Source organism: Ceratotherium simum, chromosome X (assembly GCF_057802395.1).
Source record: "Ceratotherium simum simum isolate JZ-2026a chromosome X, ASM5780239v1, whole genome shotgun sequence".
NCBI lineage: Eukaryota > Metazoa > Chordata > Mammalia > Perissodactyla > Rhinocerotidae > Ceratotherium > Ceratotherium simum.
In genome coordinates, this window is record NC_141940.1 from 509,665 (window position 1) to 529,029 (window position 19,365).

General features: G+C 46.0%; 2 pseudogenes; one reads left to right on the plus strand and one right to left on the minus strand.

Moving 5' to 3' along the window:
* Positions 1–4,854: 4,854 nt before the first annotated feature.
* On the minus strand, positions 4,855–6,372 carry LOC147911685 (uncharacterized; annotated as a pseudogene).
* A 3,618-nt stretch (positions 6,373–9,990) lies between these two features.
* On the plus strand, positions 9,991–13,398 carry LOC101408454 (uncharacterized; annotated as a pseudogene).
* Positions 13,399–19,365: the final 5,967 nt, after the last annotated feature.

The window sequence follows — 19,365 nt, forward strand, 5'->3', positions numbered from 1 at the left end:
TCAAACAATTACCTGTAGAGGGAATAAAAATGCAGAGAATCTCCAGGAACTCACTCCAGTTCAAGGGTCCCATACAAATATTACTTGAGTTTGGATTGCTGTGTGTGAAAATCTTTTTTATAAAATATAAACTAGGAAGTAGTTCGTATGTGTATAGATTATTAGTTCCTCATTATAAAATGACTAAGATGATGACAGAGAAGAGCATTAACTAAAAATGTTAAGCATAAGTTAGGAGTTGAGTAAAAACCCTAAGTAAAAATAGTCTGTAACATTAAGTAAATATATTCTGTGAAGGCTGGGGGCAAAGAGTCAGAGAAGACAGTGAGAGATGGGAAAATACCGGATATGCCCATCTACCCTACTCAGTGAGTACTCAGCAGAGGGACTGATAGTCCAAGCCTGTAGATCTATATCTGTAAGTCTATCAATATGAGGGTCTAAAAACCTTGAGAAAGTTTCTACAAGAGGAAGCAAATTCTTGGCCTTTTTAAAGAACCCTCACATCTACCTTTAGATCTTGAATCCTAAGTAGGCCTGGAAAGACACTGTTAATTTTTTAAAAAACTCTAACGATCTTAATTAAAACTTTTAAATTCCAGAAATCATTGTACATGTAAAAGAAAAATGTCTGGAGCAAGAAGTGGAATGGGGAACTAGATGCTGAGTTCCCACTCCTAGTACATTGAGCTTGTGAAAACCTTCTATTATGCAAAGACTATTGGGGAAAGGCGAGCAAAGAGTATTTTGAGCTTGGATTCCAACTAAAACTTGGTTCCAACGTCTTCAAAATATGCACAGGACTTACTTTCAGTTCTGGCAACATAGCAGACTAATCTGATAATCACACTGTATACAAAAGCAAGACTCAACTATATGCTGTCTATATGAGATGCTCTTTAACAATACGGATGAACCTTGAGGACATTATGCTAAGTGAAATAGGCCAGTCACAGAAAGAAAAACACCGCACAATCCCACTTAAGTGAGGTATCTAAAATAGTTAAATTCATAGAATCAAAGAGTGCAATGATAGTTGCCAGGGCCTGAGGCGAGGGGAAAATGGGGAGTTACTAATCAACAGGCATGAAGTTTTACATAAACCAGGTGAATAAATTCTAGAGATCTGCTGTATAACATTGTACCTATAGTCAACAATAATGTATCGTACACTAAAAAATTTAAGAGGCCAGATCTCGTTTTAAGTGTTATTACAACAAAATAAAATTTTAAAAAGAGATGCTCTTTAAATAAAAAGACACAGAAAGATTGAAAGTAAAAGGACGTATAAACATATACCACACAAACAGAAGGTATGAGAAAGCTGGAATGGTTATTTAGACATTGGAAAAATTACAATCATGTTGAAGATCTTAGCACCACTCTTTTGGCAACTTGAAAATATGCTCAACATCTTTAGTCATTAGGTAATTTCACATTAAAACCACAATGAGATATCACCATACATCCACCAGAATAACTAAAAGTAACCAGCTGACAACACCAAATGTTGGCAGGAATATGGAACAACAGGAACCCTCACACAGTGTGGGAGTGTAAAATGGTACAAACACTTTTGAAAACAATTTAGCAGTTTATTATAAAGCTGGATATGCGCCTAACCTACTACCTAACACTTCCACTTTTAGGAATTACCCAAGGGAAATGAAAGCATGTGTGCACACAAAAACTAGAACACAAGCGTTCAGGGCAGCTTTTTCCATAATAATAAAAAACTGAAAAAAGACCAGATGTCCATCAACAGTTGAATGTATACACAAAGTGGTTTATCAATACAGCTAAATAACACTAAGTGATAAAAAGGAATGAATCATTGATACACACAACAATGCGGGTGGATCTAAAAAGAGGCCTCACTGAAAGTAACTACATGGGGGCCGGCCCCGTGGTGCAGCAGTTAAATTCTCGTGTGCCGATTTGCGGCCCGGGGTTCGCCAGTTTGGATCCTTGGCACGGCCCTACTCACCGCTCATCAAGCCATGCTGAGGCGGCGACCCACATAGAAGAACTGGAAGGACCTACAACTAGGATGTACAACTATGTACTGGGGCATTGGGGAGAAAAAAGGAAAAAAGAGAGGAAGATGGGCAACAGATGTTAGCTCAGGGCCAATCTTCCTCAAAAAAAAAAGCAAGTAACTACATGTATGATTCCATTTATTTGAAGTTCTAGAGCAGGCGAAACTAATATGTGGTGGAAAAAAATAAGAACAACGGTTGCCTCTAGGGGATGAGGGCGAAACCAATTGGGAAGGGGCCTGAGGGAACTTTTCATATGAGCCAGCAGTCCAACTCCTGGGTATTTATCCTAGAGAAGTGAAAAATTTATATTCATACAAAAACGTATCCATTAATGTTTGTAGCAGCTTTATTCAAAATTGCCAAAACCTAGAAACAACAAAAATGTCCTACAATAGGCAAATGGTTAAACAAAATGTGGTACATCCATATAATGGAATAATACTTGACAATAAAACATAACTATTGATACACACAACGACCTAGATGAACCTCAAAGCACCGTGTTGAGTGATAGGAGCCAGTCTCAAAAGGTGACATACTGTATGAATCCACTTACAAGACATTCTGGGAAAGGCAGTTCCACAGAGACGGAGAACAGAACAGTAGTTGTCAGGGGTTAGGTCTCAGGAAAGGATTTGACCAATGTTGAGAGTTTAGACTACTCCATAATATTGCTGCCTCTGCATCTATTTTTGTGGCAAAGTAGCTGCAGGGGCCTTGAGCTGACACTAGTCTACCCCCAAGGGCATGACCTAGATGGCAGCCAGCAAGGCACAAGTAAGTGTAAGTACCTGAAATGACTTCCTCAATGCCCATGATGTATAATGGTCGTGGTGTATGGAAAGCCCCTGGTGAGACACAGTCTCTCTTGTCTCCCAGCTCCTTCCCTTTGTGGGTCCCTTAGATAAGAGTCCCACAGAGCTTACCAAAACCCTACTCTTTTTGTGTTGTTGTTTTGAATTGACCAATCCAGCCTCCACCCTGGAACCCCAGAGACACTTCACGCGTGGACCCTAAGAAAGGCATATGCCCCAGGTCCTGCCGCTTACTCTCTTCCTATACCCGACCTTAACCTCCCGGTGTGGCTCACCAGGCTTGCTGTGTACCTCCTCAGGACCTGTGAGTAATACATTTCTCTATTTCACTTTGCCTGGTGGTCTTTGTTGAACCTTGGCTCGCCATCCGACGCCTCACCTGGGGTTCTGTTTAACAAGTGTTAATTTAACAAAAAATCACAACGACTAAACAGGGACAGTCGTACCAGATTAGGGACTTTTCTGGGTTGAAGGAGCTGTTCCGTGTCCTGAATGTGGTGGTGGATACATCCCTCTATACATGTGTTAAACTCATAGAACTGGGCTCCAAGAGAGGTGGATTTTATTGTATAACACAAAAAATAAAATGAAAAACAAAGAAGAAATAATACAGTATCATGGACTGCATATAGTACTTCCCATAATACTTAGCAAATCCTTATTTTGGCACAACTATATTTTTATATATTTTAAAAATATAATTTATGTTATATATTATATATATACATATATCTGTCTATAAACTTATACGGGCATATAATATAATTTCTCTTTAAGTCTTCTAATCACTATTCTGAAACGGAGGGCAGGCGTTATGCTCTCACTGTAAAAAAATGAAGAAATTAAAGTTCAGTAAAGGACTAGTACTCTAGCAGGGAAAGAGTAGGCATAAAAGTTCTTGCTGATCAAATTCAGACTACATGAGGCATAAAGAAATAGCATGAATTTACAAACACGGGTCTCAGACTCAGTTATTACTCTGCCTTTCAGACCCTAAGGCGCCTTTTCCTTTGCGATATGCAAATCCAGTGATCAGAGGTGGAGCCTGGTCCAGCGCAAGTTACGTATGCAAATTAAGGGTTCTGGGGAAATGCCTCTGCAGGGGCCAGGTTCACATGCAAGAATGTTGAATGGAGGAGCCTTGCCTTGGGCAAGCTGCGTATCCAAATCCGAAATCCTGGGGTGGGGCCTGGCCCGGCTGCGAGCGGCGTATGCAAATCGGGGACCCCTGGGCGGGGCCCGGCCGGGCGCCCGCTGTTGCTAGGTGACAGCTCGTTTGCCCAGGTTGCTAGGGGCGTCTCCTAGCGTCTCCAAGGGAACGCGACCAAAGCTAAACTCGGCGTCCGCGTGGCCCTAATCCCGACTTTGCCAATCATTTCTCGAGCGCCCGTCCCTCCTCCGTCTTCTCCGCGTCAAAGCCCCTGCCCGGTTGGAGTCCTTGCCATCCGCTCTGTCCGCCTCCTCCCCCGCGTCCCGCACCCCGCACCCCCCACGCGCCACCCCCGGTCGCCATTGCGAGTTCACCGGGTCACGACGCCGCAGTCCTGGTCTGGAGCTCCACCCCAGCGAAGACCGTCCTTCTGGGGACTTGGCTGGGCTCTGACTTGCTCAGGGCCGATGGCGGAGTCTTCCGTACCCCAGCCTCACCCCCGACCCCACCGCAGCCAGCCTCTCGCTCGCGGGGCCCCACCCCACCCCGCACTGTCCACCGCTCCTCTCTGTCATCCGCGACTCCTCCCCACCACCCCCAGCCAGACCGCCGCCGGCCCCCACCCCTCCAAGGAGGGATGTCCCAGCACCAGCATCTCCCGCGCAGAGTGACCGAGGCACGCACACGGGTTTCCTGAAACACTTTATTGATTTTTCCATGACTGTGCCCAAGGCACCAGACAGGCTGGGGCCGCCCCGGGGCTGTGCGCGGGCCTGGCGCCCGACGGGCGGACGCACGGCCGGCTGGGTGGACGGCCGGCCGGCCAACCGAGGCCCGCGGACCCGGGTCACGCCGGGCAGCTACTCCCGGGTCGGGGCCACCTGGGAGATGGTCGTAGCCCCAAAGAAGCCGCTGAGCAGCGCGTTGTTGTGGACCGCCATGTCCACGAGCTCTGGGGTGATGCGCCTCCTGCCGCCGTTGTGGGCCTCGTTGCTCGCCAGCTCCAGGACCTTGGCCGTCAGGTACTGGACGACGGCGGCCAGGAAGACCGGGGTGGAGGGGCTCAGGCGCCGGGTGTAGTGGCCCTGCCGCAGGAGGCGCTCCACGTGGCTCACAGAGAACGATAGCTCCGCTCGGGCGGTGCGGGAGCGGGGCCGACTCTGGCCACCGGACGACCCTCGACGACGACGACGACGACGACGACGACGGCGACGACGGCGACGACGGCTCCGGTTCCCGGGCATGCTGGGCTTGAGCCGCGCCTTCTGCTCGACGGGACTAGCTCTTCTGCGGTGGGATGAGGTTCAGCTCAGTCCGGGTCGCTCAGGTGAGGTGAGGTGAGGTGAGGTGAGGTGAGGTGAGGTGGGTCGGCGGGTCCCAAGCTCTCAAGACGGCGGGTACTCGGCCCCTACTCCGTATCCTAGCGACCACGCACCGGCCCCCCCATTGGTCGGGGCGCACGCTCGCTGACACGTCGATCCGGTGACGTCACTGCTTTCCCATTGGCTCCCGGAAATGGCGGGCCTGGGCCTGCAGCGAAAGGGCGCCGGCACGAGCCCGCTCGCCCTGCGCCCTGGACCCTCTCTTTGAGGGAACCCTCCCTTTCCACCGGATGGGAACGTGGACGGAAAAAGACGACAGACTTGGACGATCCGGTGCCACCAAGTGGACACTCGCGCGGTCAGGCGATCGTCACAACCACCCAGATCCAAAACGTGGGCACCACCCGGAAAAGAAAGCCCTGTACCCGTCAGGCAGTCCCTTCCCACTGCCCCCCCCCTCCTCCCACCCCCTGGCCGGCCCCCAGCCGGCACCTGCCCCCAGCAGCCAGGCAACCACTCCTGGGCTCCCTGTCCATAGAGGTTTGCCTATTCTGGAGACTTCCTACAGATGGAGTTATACGATCAAGAGGTGGCCTCTTGTGTCTGGCTGCTTTCCCTTAGCCATCATGTTTTCACTATGGGTCATCCACGGGGCAGCACGAATCAGCGCTTCATTCCTTTTCGGGCCAATAAGATTCCGTTGTCTGGAGAGACCACACGTTGTGTATCCATCCGTCCATCAGTTGATAGACGCGTTTGGGTGATCTCCACCTCGTGGCTGTTGTGAATAGCACGGCAGTGAGCGTTCCGCACAGGGTTCTGTGGGAACACCTGTTTGCAGTGCTTTGGGGTAGATATCTGCGAGTAGGATTGCGGGTCGTGAGGTAATTCTACGTTTAACTTATGGAGGAACCGCCCAAGTGATTTCCACAGCGGCTCTACCATATCGCATTCCCAGCAGCAGCGTATGAAGGTCCCGATTTCTCCACATCCTCGCCAAAACTTGCTATTTTCCGCGTCTGTTGTTTGCTAACAATAGCCATCCTAGTGGGTGTGAAGTGGTAGCTCACGGTGGGTTTGATTCACATTTCCCTAATGGCTAATGATGTTGAGCATCTTTTCGTGTGCCTCTTGGCCATTTGTACTTCTGCCCTTTGGAGAAATGTCGATTCCAGTCCTTTGCCCATTTTTTAACTGGGTTGCCTTTCTTTTTCTTGTTGAGCTGCAACAGTTCTTTATGCGTTCTGGAAAATAGGCCCTTATCAGTTATATGATTTGCAAGTGTTTCTCCCACCCTGTGGGCTGTCCTTTCGCTTTCTAGACAGAGTCCTTTGATGCACAAAAGTTTTTGATTTGGACGGCCTACAATTTCTCTCTCTCTCTCTCTGTTTTCTTTTGTGGCTGTGCTTTTGCTGTCATATGTAAGAAACTCTGATGCTTTACTTTGTGTGTCAACTTGGCTAGGCCACAGTACCCAGTTATTTTGTCAAACATTTTTCTAGGTATTTCTGAGAAGGTATTTTTTAGATGAGGTTAACATTTAAATCGGTAGATTTTCAGTAAAACACATTATACCCCATAATGTGGGTGGGTCTCATCCAACCAGTTGAAGGCTTTACCCTGAAAAAAACTGACCTCCCCTGAGCAAGAGGGGATTCTTCCAGCAGACTTTCTTTGGACTTGAACTGCAACATCAACTCTTCCCTAAGTCTCCAGCCTGGTGGCCTACCCTGCAAAATCTGGGTTTGCCCTCCTCCGCACTCCTGTGAGCCAGTTCCTTATAATCTCTCTATCTCTCTCTTTCTATATACACACACACACATGCACACACATGCATGCACACACAAGCACTCACATACGCACACACTCCATTGGTTCTGTTTTTTTTTCTGCTTCTTTTTCTGACTGGTTTATTTCACTTAGCTTAACGTCCTCAAGGTTTATCCCTGTTGTAGCCTATGACAAAATTCCCTTCTTTCTCAAGGCTGAATAATACTCCATTGTATGTATATACCGTGTTTCTTTGTCCATTGATCCATCGATGGACATTTAGGTTGCTTCCACTTTTTGACTATTATGAATAATGGTGCAATGAACATAGGTCTGCAAATATCTCTTCAAGATCCTGTTTTCAGTTCTTTTGGATATATACCCAGAAGTAGGATTGCTGGATCACATAGTAGTTCTATTTTTAATTTTTTGAGGAATCTCTATATTTCATAGTGTTTCCGTGCTTTCTCTAGTGGCTGTACCATTTTACATTCCTACTGTGGGGGATCAGAATTCGCCACCCCAAATATGCCTCTTTGCCTTCATTATTATTATTATTATTTTAGGAAGATTAGCCCTGAGCTCACATCCATTGCCAATCCTCCTCTTTTTGCCGAGGAAGATTGGCCCTGGGCTAACATCTGTGCCCATCTTCCTCTGCTTTGTATGGGATGCCACCACAGCATGGCTTCACAAGTGGTGTGTAGGTCCTCACCCACAGGATCCAATGGTTCTGTTTTTTTGAAGAACCTTGACTAATACAGATTTTGGTACCAAGAGAGGTTATTGAAGAACAGAATCTTAAGAATGAGTTTTCTGAATTGGTTCTGAGGTTTCTGGAATCAGTTCTCCAGTGTGATTAGATTTAAAGACACTAATGACTCTTACTCCCAGTAATAAAAAGGACACTGATAGTCCATGACATGATATGGTAATAGAGATATGCAAAATATGACCATTGGATACTACTGATCAAACACTAAAAAGAGACAAGGTTCTGGGTGGCCGTGTATATGAAACTTGAGAACATTTTTGTCAAACTAGTGAACATAATGAGTTGGCTGTTTAATGTCACTGGACAAAGTGGAGGGAGAAAAAAGATGAGCTCAGGGATTCGAATTCTCAGCTCAAGTGTCACATAAATGACCTGAAAGCTTCTGTATCTGCCCTGAAAGAGATCCCTATCTCCTGTAGCCACAGAGCTGAGTTTTCTGAAAACCAAACCCAGAATCTCATCTTGAGAGTGGCTGACTTGCAATGACAATTGAATTCCCAACCCTGTAGAGTGTTAAGTGTCAAAGTGTGGGTGAAAATCGGAATGGGAATATATGGGAAGACAGTGATGAAGGTGGGGACTTTGAACTCCCAAATTCTTTGCCAGTAGAAGCAAGCTCTCCACCCCTATCTGAGGACATTAAACTTGCATTGCCTGAGGAAACTGTAATAGCCTCCCCTGCAGTATTTGCCTCAAGAGACACCGATGTTTCTCCTCAGGACCCACCTCCACTCCTCCCTTTTTGTTTCTAGACCTATAGCTAGACTCAAGTCCTAGCAGGCCCCTAAAGGTAAGGCGCAAAATGTGACCTATGGGGAAGTGTGCTATACTCCAAAAGAACTGCATAATTTTTCTAATTTATACAGACAAATCTTGGGAATATGTGTGGGAATGGATATTAATGATGTGAGATAATGGTGGAAGGAACATAAAGTTGAATCAGGCCAAATTTATCAATATGGTCCCGGTAAGCAGCGATTGTGTATTCAGTGTTGCAGTTTGGGGAGTTAAAAAGGGCTCTAACAGTTTCTTTGGTTGTTTTGGCTGAAACATGGACTGAAAGGTGGCCCACAGTAAATTAACTTGAAATGCCAGACTTACATTGGTATACTGTAGGGGGAGGAATTCAAAAGCTTAATGACAGTGGTACATGAGAGAGGATGTGTCATTTAATACCTACTCATCCACGCTGGGAGGGTGTAGAGGACACACCTTCACCACAACTGTGAGAAATAAATTTGTGAGGGGAGACCCAGTATCTTTGAAGAGCTACATGACCACTCTTGTCTGTAGGCCAGAACTTACAGTGAAAATTGCTGCCACTGAATTGGGAAATCTAAATGCAACAGGAGTTATTAGATCCTGGGGTGGCGGGGGCCAAGTGGCAGCACTCAATAGCCAAAGGCAAGGTAGATGTGGTTACCATAATGGACAGCAGAGTCAAAGCGGCAATCAGAATACTCTGACCCATGGAGACCTATGATGTTGGCTAGCTGATCATGATGCTTCTAGAAGTGAAATAGGTAGGAAGTTGTGTTCTTTACTTAGGGCTACCATGACAAAATGCTACAAACTGCATGGCTTAAACAACAGAAATTTATTGTCTCACAATTCTGGAGGCTAGAAGTCCAAGATCAAAGTGACAAAAGGGTTGCTTTTGCCTGAGGCCTCTCTCCTTGGCTTGAAGATGGCTGAAATCTCGCTATGTCCACACACGGCCTTTTCTCTGTGTGCCTGTATCTTTAGTGTCTCTTCCTCATCTTATAAGGACACCAATAATTTTTGATTAGGGCCTCACCCTATGACTCATTTGACCTTATTTACCTCTCTAAAGGCCCTATCTCCAAATATAGTCCCATTGGGGGTTAGGGCTTCAACATATGAATTTTGGGGGGAACACAATTCAATCCATAACAGAAGCCTATTAAGTTCTTACTTGATCTCTATAAGGAGAGGTGTTTTAGATCTAGTGAACTAAAGTCTAACTTGAATGATAGAAACAGAGAGTCACAGTCCCCCAGTCAAGCACCAGATTTGAACTAGTTTCTAGACCAGAACTCCTTGAATGAAGAGGAGGTGGGTTTGCTTGAGGAAGGACCTCAGTACATTCCCAAAAATGTATACTGTCAGTCTTTCTCCCAGCCTTCCACAAAGGGACCAACAGCTTTCTATCAGTGTGATTCTGAATTGGGGAAAAGGAAATAATCAGTCCTTTCAGGGACCACTGGACACTGGCTCTGAACTGATGCTAATTCCAGGAGACCCAAAGCATCACTCACTCTGGTCCACTAGTCAGAGTAGGAGGTTATGGAGGCCAGGTGATCAATGGAGTTTTAGCTTAGGTCCGATTCACAGTGGGCCCAGTGGGTCCCTGAAACCATTTTGTGGTTATTTCCCCAGTCCCAGAACACATAATTGAAATAGACATTCTCAGCAGCTGGCAGAATACCCACATTGGTTCCATGACCTGTGGAGTGAGGGCCAAGTGGAAGCCACTAGAACTACCTCTACCTAAGAAAAGAGTACACCAAAAGGAATACTGCATACCTGAGGGGATTTCAGAGATTAGTGCCACCATCAAGGACTAGAAAGAGGCAGGAGTGGCGATTCCCTCCATATCGCCATTGAACTCACCTATTTGGCCTATTTGGTGCAGAAGACAGATGGATCTTGGAGAATGACAGTGGATTCCCGTAAGCTTAACCAGGTGGTGACTTCAATGGCGGCTGCTATACCAGATGTGGTGACATTGCTTAAGCAAATTAACATCTCTGTTGCAACCTGGTATGCAGCTACTGAGCTGGCAAATGCCTTTTTCTCCATCCCTGTCCAGGAGGCCACGAGAAGCAGTTTGCTTTCAGCTGGCAAGGGCAGCAATACACCTTCACCATCCTACCTCATGGGTATATCAACTTTCCACCCCTATGTCATCATTTAGTTTGCAGGGATCTTGAGTGCCTTTCCCTTCCACAAGATATTGTGCTGGTCCACCACATTGATGATATTATGCTGATTTGGCCTAGTGAGCAAGAAGTAGCAACTGCTCCAGACTTACTGGTAAGGCAGCTGCGTGTCAGAGGGTGGGAAATAAGTCCAACAAAAATTCAGGGGTCTTCTACCTCAGTGAAATTTCTAGGGGTCCAGCAGTGTGGGGCATGTTGGGATATCCCTTCTGAGGTGAAGGATAAGTTGCTGCATCTGGCCCCTCTTATACCAAAAAGGAGTCACAAGGCCTACTGGGCCCCTTTGGATTTGGGGAGGCAAAATATTCCCCATTTAGATGTGTTACCCTCGTCTGTTTACCGAGTGACCCGAAAAGCTGCTGGCTTTGAGTGGGGCCCAGGACAAGAGCAGGCTCTGCAACAGGTCCAGGCTGCCGTGCAACCTACTCTGCCACTTGGGCCATGTGATCCAGCAGATCCAACGCTGTTTGAAGTATCAGTGGCGAATAGGGATGCTGTTTGGAGCTTCTGGCAGGCCCCTATAGGATTGTGGAGCAAGGCACTGCCATCATCTGCACTTAACTACTCTCCTTTTGAGAAATAGCTTTTGGCCCCAGCTACTGGGCCTCAGTAGAGACTGAACATCCAACCATGGGCCACCAAGTTACCATGCGACTTGAGCTGCCCCTCATGAACTGAGTGTTATCTGACCAAGCCATGAAGTTGGGGGTACACGGCAGTGCTGCATCGTCAAATGGAAGTGATATAGACGTAACCAGGCCTGAGCAGGCCCTGAAGGCACCAATGAGTTCCACGAAGAAGTGGTCCAAATGGCCATGGTCCCTGCTCCTGCCACACGACTTTCTCTCTCCCAGCTTGCACCTATGGCCTCGTGGGGGAGTTCCCCCTGATCAATTGGCAGAGGAAGAGAAGACTTGGGCCTGGTTTGCAGATGGTTCTGCACCATGTGCAGGCACCACCCACAGGTGGACAGCTGCAACACCACAGCCCCACTCTGGGACCTCCCTGAAGGACAGTGGTGAAGGGAAACCCTCCCAGGGGGCAGAACTTCGAACAGTGCACCTGGTTGTTCACTTTGCTTGGAAGGAGAAATGGCCAGACGTGTGATTATATACCAGTCCATGGGCTCTGACCAGTGGTCTGGCTGTAGGTCAGGGACTTCGAAGGAACGCGATTGGAAAATGGGTGACAGGGAAGTCTGAAGAAGAGGTATGTGGACAGGCCTCTCTAGGCAAAAAGTGTGATGATATCTGTGTCCCCTGTGAATGTTCACCAAAGGGCGACCTCAGCAGAGGGGGATTTTCATATTCAAGTGGATAGGATGAACCGTTCTGTGGGTACCAGTCTGCCTCTTTCCCCAGCCAGTCCTGTGTTTGCCCAATGGGCTTGTGAACAAAGTGGCCATGGTGGCAGGGATGGAGGTGATGCACGGACTCCGCAACATGGACTTCCACTCACCAAGACTGACCTGGCTACAGCCACTGAGTGCCCAATCTTCCAGCAACAGACCAACACTGAACACTCAACATGGCACCATTCACCAGGGTGATCAGCCAACTACCTGGTGGCAGGTTGATTACATCGGACCACTTCTATCAGGGAAGGGGCAGCGTTTTGTCCTTACTGGAATAGACGTTTACTCTGGATATGGATTTTCCTTCCCTGCACACGATATTTCTGCCCAAACTACCGTCCATGGGCTTACAAAATATCTTATCTTCTTCACGGTATTCCACACAACATTGCTTCTGATGAAGGAACTCACTTCACAGCAAAAGAAGTGTGGCAGTGGGCCCACGCTCATGGAATTCACTGTTCCTACCATGTTCCCCACCATCCCGAAGCAGCTGGCTTGACAGAACGATGGAATGGCCTTTTGAAAACTCAGTTACAGTGCCAGCTAGGTGACAATACTTTACAGGGCTGGGACAAGGTCCTCCGGAAGGCTGTTTTTCCAATAACAAGGATTCATGGGTCCAGGAACCAAGGGGTGGAAATGGTGGTGGGACCACTCACTATTACCCCTAGTGACCCACTAACAAAACTTTTGCTTCCTGTTCCTGTGACCCTATGCTCTGCTGGCCTAAAGATCTTAGTTTCAGAGGAAGGAATGCTTCCCTTGAACTGGAAGTTAAGGCTGCCACCCGGTGCCTTTGAGCCCCTTCTGTGAATCAACAGGCAAAGAAGGGAGTTACTGTGCTGGCTGCAGTGATTGATCCTAACTACCAAAGGGACGTTGGACTGCTACTCCACACTAGGGAATGGATGTAAGGAAGACAATGTCTGGAGTATGGGAGATATAAAGGTGTCTCTTATTATTAAGCCCCTTAGTATTATGCCCTGTGATTAAGGTCAATGGAAAATTACAACCCAATCCATGCAGGCCTACTAATGGCCCAGACCCTTCAGGGATCAAGGTTGGGTTCACTCCACCAGGTAAAGATCCACAATCAGTTGAGGTGCTTGCTGAGGGCAAATGGAATACGGAACGGACAATGAAAGAAGGCAGTTATAAATACCAGGTCGGACCGTGTGACGAGTTACAGAAACAAGGACTGTAATTGTCAGGAGTATTTTCTCCTTATTTTGTTATCAGTATGTTTGTGAGTGTGTGTGTGTGTAAAATATCTGTTTTCTTCCCTCTCTTATCCTCCTATCATATAACATAAGGTGTATTGACTCTGTATCATAGTATTTAAGTACTGTTAACTTACATCATAGTATTTAAGTTATAGGATATTAAGGAGAAAAGGAAACATCACTCAATGACTTTAACTCCTCTTCTGGGGAAGGGGTTTGTTAGTGCATTTTCAGCTTTATCCAGGATGGTTGTATCATGTGAGGTGGAATCATGACCTTGTTATTGTTTTTATTTGAGATTAAGTATGGTTTAAGAATATGTGTATGGGTGCCAAGTTGACAAGGGGTCAACGTGTGGTGACCCCTTGTGATGTGTGACGTGTGATCCAACTAGTGATGGTGAATTTTGTGTCAACTTGACTGGCAATGGGGTGCCCAGATTAAACATTGTTTCTGGGAGTGTCTGTGAGAGTGTTTCCAGATGAGATTAGCATTTGAATCAGTGGACTGGGTAAAGCAGATTGCCTTCCACAGTGTGGGTGGGCATTATCCAGTCTGTTGAGAACCTGAATAGAACAAAAGCCAGAGGGAGGAGAAATTCCTCCGTTTATTCTGCCTCACTACTTCTTCTGTGATGAGCTGGGACATCTCATCACATCTTCTCCTGACCTTGGACTGGGATTTATACCATCTGCTCCCTCGGGTCTCAGGCCTTCAGGCTCAGACTGAATTACACCACTGGCTTTCTCAGGCCTCTAGGTTGCAGAGTGCAGATCGTGGGACTTCTCATGCTCCATAATCATGTGAGCCAATTCCTCATTGTATATATTGTTTCTATTTCTCTGGAGAACCCTGACTAACACACTAGAACACTTACAAAATGCTGCTGCTGCTTATGCCTCTGTCACTGAAAAAGATCCTAATCCTCATTTGTATGGCACCCGTGTGGCACAACCAAAGGGTTAATTCAACCATGGCCTTGGAGGAGGTCTGTAACACTGATGATGACTAACTTGAGTCTTCCTGGAAGAAGAAAGTTATAAATATGAGCAGGGTATATAGGCTCCCCAAAGTATCTCCAGTGACCACATACACACAGATAAACACACACACACACACACACACACACACACACAGGGAAGGTTGCTTGATGATTGCCAAGTAGTGAATGGCCTTAAGACCATTGTTGGAGGGAAATGGGATGATAAACATCTCTACTGAGACTTATATACGACCTCATTCGCTTGGAGGAATTTTAGGTAAGACATACAAAAACTAGGTAGCAGTGGAGAGAGGGAGAGAACAGAATGAACCACTGAATAGAGTGGGCATGAGGAGGGGCTTGGAGGAAACACCCTCTCTCTGCCACATGATCCACCACGATGAACCAAGGGAGATGAGGAGAGGTGAAAGGTCACTTTGAGAAGTCTCTTTAGGGGTAGTTGAGGAAATGCTCCCTTTCTCTAACCAGAGAATTTGGACCTCCCTTGCATTCTACTCCCCACCACCACCAGATGTGGCGGGGTGGTGCATTTTTATGTCTAAGCCACCCCCATATTACCATTGGCTAGGAGGAGTTTCTTGCTAACCAAACAAAGCTGAAGGGTATGGCTCTTCATTGTCCTGGGGAGAGAGTATATAGGGAGGTCAGGAGCCCTGTTGGTCAGGTCATTGTTGGCTTAGACATGGCAGAGGTGAACAGAAAACCACAAGAGCCCAGCACAGATTCAGAACCACCAACCACAAGCATTAACCAGCCAGCTGCAAGCAGCAAAGAGAGGATGAATCAGAAGACCCCTTGTCAACCCAACACCAAAGACATTGAAAAGGTCAGATCACACTGCCCCTGGTCCTCCTCTACTTCCCCATCTACCCCACTCCCAAGATTCCTACCTGTCCTTGTTGGGCACAAACCCACTCCTCATCCCACACCCGTTTTATAAATCCACCCTTCCCATGCATCCCCCATCCACTGCCTCCAAATTAATGCCCTTCTCGGCTCATTCTCTTTCCCTACCAGTTGAAGAAGATCTTCAAGAAGGTAAAATTAGCCCTTCAACAGAGTTCAAGAAATCCAAAGAGAACAAAAAGGCAGAAAATAATAGTCTGTTACCACAGAAGGCATAAAAAGAAGGATCCAAATAAGGCAGTCCAGGAACAGGAAAGCATGGACAACACTGCCTTCGCAAGTAATGCCTTTTGCATAGTAGAGCCCAGAAAAATACAACTATCCTCTGTGTCTCCAGGGGAGGCTCTGGAGAAACAGCCACCTCATAGAGACTAAATCTTACACCAAAACTACTCCAACTGTGATGATTAATAAAATCAACACATTTTGAAAAGAATATGCATGTATGTGTCTTTGTGAGTTCTCTGTTGGTGGGGAGAGAGAAAGAAAGGGAAGAGGCAGGTGTGTTAGAAGAGAGGGTACACACAAAGTCCAGCAGAGTGTGGGATCAGACTGGCAGGTCGACAATTAACGCAGACATTGGATACAAGGACTGGGTCGTGGCTGAGCACTGAAGACAGATTTCCCTCCTTGTCACTTTAACCCACAGGTAAAGAAGAAAGGGCTTTGGTGTTTCTGGGGGTGGGAGATGGGAAGGAGAGGGTGGGTGATATCAGGGTTTATATTACCAGAGCCCAGATAAGGAGACATGTGATGTGAGGGAGAGGGTGGTAGTATGTAATAAAACCTGACTCCATTTTTTGATGTTTGACTGCTGACAGCTTTCAAGCCCCACTCCTCCTCCCGTTTCTCCTTCTGCCCCACATCTGGACAAACTGATAAGACACTCTAACAGAAAGTTGACCTAGACAAGCCCCAGCCCATGGACAGGAACCCTCACCCGAGCCCCAGCCCCTAACCACCATAAAACCCCAAACCAATCTCTTTTCCCAGCTCCCTCAAGCCAGTCTTGGTCCTGCTTGGACCAATATACATATTATATGAATATGGCACTTTACAAAAGATACCAGTGTTTCAGGAAATAAATATACCTTCAGTGCCTAGTATGTATCAGACATAGTTGTAGGCCCTGGGCTTACAGTGAAGAACAAGAAGTCAAAATTTCCTGCCATCAGGAGTTAACATTTTCATGGGTGAGCAGGTGGTTGAGAGTGTGTGTGTGTTGGGGTGGGGAACAGCTGCTATAGCTGGAGGTTGTGGATAAACCTCTGAGAAGTTGACATTTGAGTTGAGACCTGAACAATGAGACGGAGTGAGCAATGTGGAGATTTCGAGGAAGAGTATTTTAGGTAGAAGGAACAGCAAGTAGTAATGCCATGAGGTAAGAACAGGGCAGTGTGATGATGAACAGCAAAATGACCAGTGTGACTGGAGCACAGTGAGAGAGGGGCAGAGTGGAGAGAAATGACTGGAGAGGCCAGCAAAGATGAGGTCTCATAGGGCTTTGCTAATAAATGTCCACTTTATTATTAGGGAGAAAGTTAAAAATAGAGTTACAAAACAAACAAAGAAACATTGGTCTGAATTCAAACCCAGCTCTGAAACTTCCTACCTACCTGTTACCTTAAGAAAGTCACTCAATTTATGTGAGCTTGTGTTTCTGAATTTGTGGAAAGCAGATAGTGTGTCACCATCACAGAACTTTTAGGAGAATTAAATTAGACACAATGACTGGCGTATAGTCGAAAGTCAACAAATAATAGCTATGATGGTTATTATTTACCACTCTCTGAAATGCTTTTGCCTTGAACACACTTGGGAATGTGCATAGCCAATTTGTCTTGTGCATAATGGCTTGCTTTGCTTGTCTTGTATCTTTGAAAGTAATTTTATAGCACAATGCTCCTGAAGTTAAAAACTACCATTCCAGGAAGTTGGCCTCAAAGATGCTATCAACCAGAGAGAGTGATTCCGAGGTGAGCATCAAAGGACAGGCTAAGGTGGCTTAGATGCAGCTCACACAGAAATCCTTCCTTTTGCAGGGCAAACAAGGACATCTGCTAGTAGCTCCTGCTTCTAGAAAACATGACAAAGATGTTAGTTAATAAATGTGATGATTTAGGGGCAAATGCGATTGAGGCTCTGAATCTCCGGGGAATACTTGGCCCAAACACTTTGCTGTCTATGGCCTAGGGAGAATAACACAAAGGGCTGCAACTTGGGTCCCCCTCATGCCCCAAATCCTTTAAATGGCAGAATTGGGAGCCTCCAGCTTACAACTTCCGGTCAATGCTAAGTGCCCTTATAGATCATTTCTCATTTAATAGGAAGGAGTGATAACATGCCCAAGTGGTTATTTTACTTGACTAACACTTATCATTGCTCTTACTCTGTGCCAGTAAATGTCTTAAGGGATTTCCACATGTCAATACATTTATTCTACGCTATAGCTTGAGACAAAGGTACTATTATAAACACCTTTATAGATGAGGAATCTGAGTCCCTATGGTTTATACACTGTTTTAGAGTCTGGAGAAATGATGGAAACTTCTCTAACTCACTCTTTGAAAATCCTCATTAGTCCTGCTGGAACTGGGTCACCTGTTTCCCTCAAGACTCATGTCTTTATTCTATTCCGTGACTTTTTTGTTTAATTCCTCCCTTGTCTTTTCTCTCTGATGACCACTAAAGGATGGATGCTAACACTTCTGGATCTATCTTAAATGTTTCAATTTTTCTCACATCCTTTCCGTTTGTTCATCCTTTTGTATTGCATGTTGGCAAAATCCCATGGTTTGATCCTTTGGTTCATTAAATGATGTGTCAGATGCATCCACTTTGCTATTTGTCCCATTTAAATATTTGTTTTTCCTTTCAACTATCATAGTTTTAGGTTTAAATTTTGAAATTGTTCTTTCCTATACCAACCTATTTTTGTTTCATAGATGTGGCATCCTCTCATCTCAGTTAATCAGACTTTTATTTTCTATGGGAGACTATCCATTCGCCCCTAATAAACCTGAAGCTGCATGCTTCCCCCCTTAGAAATTGGTTTAAATTAGATTTTTAAAAGTTTTTTTTAAATATGTGAATATTTTTTCCCAGTATGGGAAAAAGCAGAAAGAATCCACCTTTAAGCTGTGACAAAGCATTCAAGATAATGAAAATCAAACAGGATTATTAAGAGGAAGATAGATACAGTTGGTCCTCCATAGCCAAGGATTTCACATCCACAGATTCAACCAACCATTTTGGTATCCTCGGGTTCCTGGAACCAATCCCCCACTGATACCGAGGGTTGATTGTAGCCTAAATAAAAATAAGTTCTCTATATAATATTAATGCATCAAATCTCTGAATACCTAATCATTTACTCACTTTCATTTAGATAAAATTGTTCCTGAAACAGGCAAATACACATAATATTTTTAAATGGGAAAGGGAAAATGGCTTTGTGAGGGGAAGTGAAGGAGTGAAGGTTGTTTTGAGAGAAAGTGAGAGATGGAAGGTATTTTTTAGGTGAGATGAGGGAGGGAAGCACATTGTAGGGGGAAGTGAGGGAAGTTAGTACTCTCTGAGGGGAGGTGAACGAAGGAAGGCCTTTTTGAGTGGAGATGAGGGAGGTGAGTGCTTTATGAGGGGAGAAGAGGGAGGTTTGTCCCTTGTGAAAGGCCTTGAGGAAGGGAACCATTGAGAGAGATGAGTGAGGGAAAACCTTTGTGAGGGAAAGTGATGGAGTGAAGTCCACTGTGAGGGTAAGTGAGGCAGGGGTGCATTGTTGAAGGAAGAGAAGGCCTTTGTGAGAGGAGGTGGGAGAGGTTAGCATTTTGTGAGGGGAGTTGAGAGGTGGAGGGCATTTATGAGGGAAAGGAATGCCATTTTGAGGAGAGATCAGGGAGGCAAGACCCTTGCGAATGGAGATAAGAGTAGAAAGGTCTTTGTGAGACGAGGTGAGGGAGGCTAGTACTTTGTCTGCAGATGTGAGGAATGCTAGTCCTTTCTAAGGGCAGTTGAGGGAGGGAAGGCCTTTGTGAGGGGA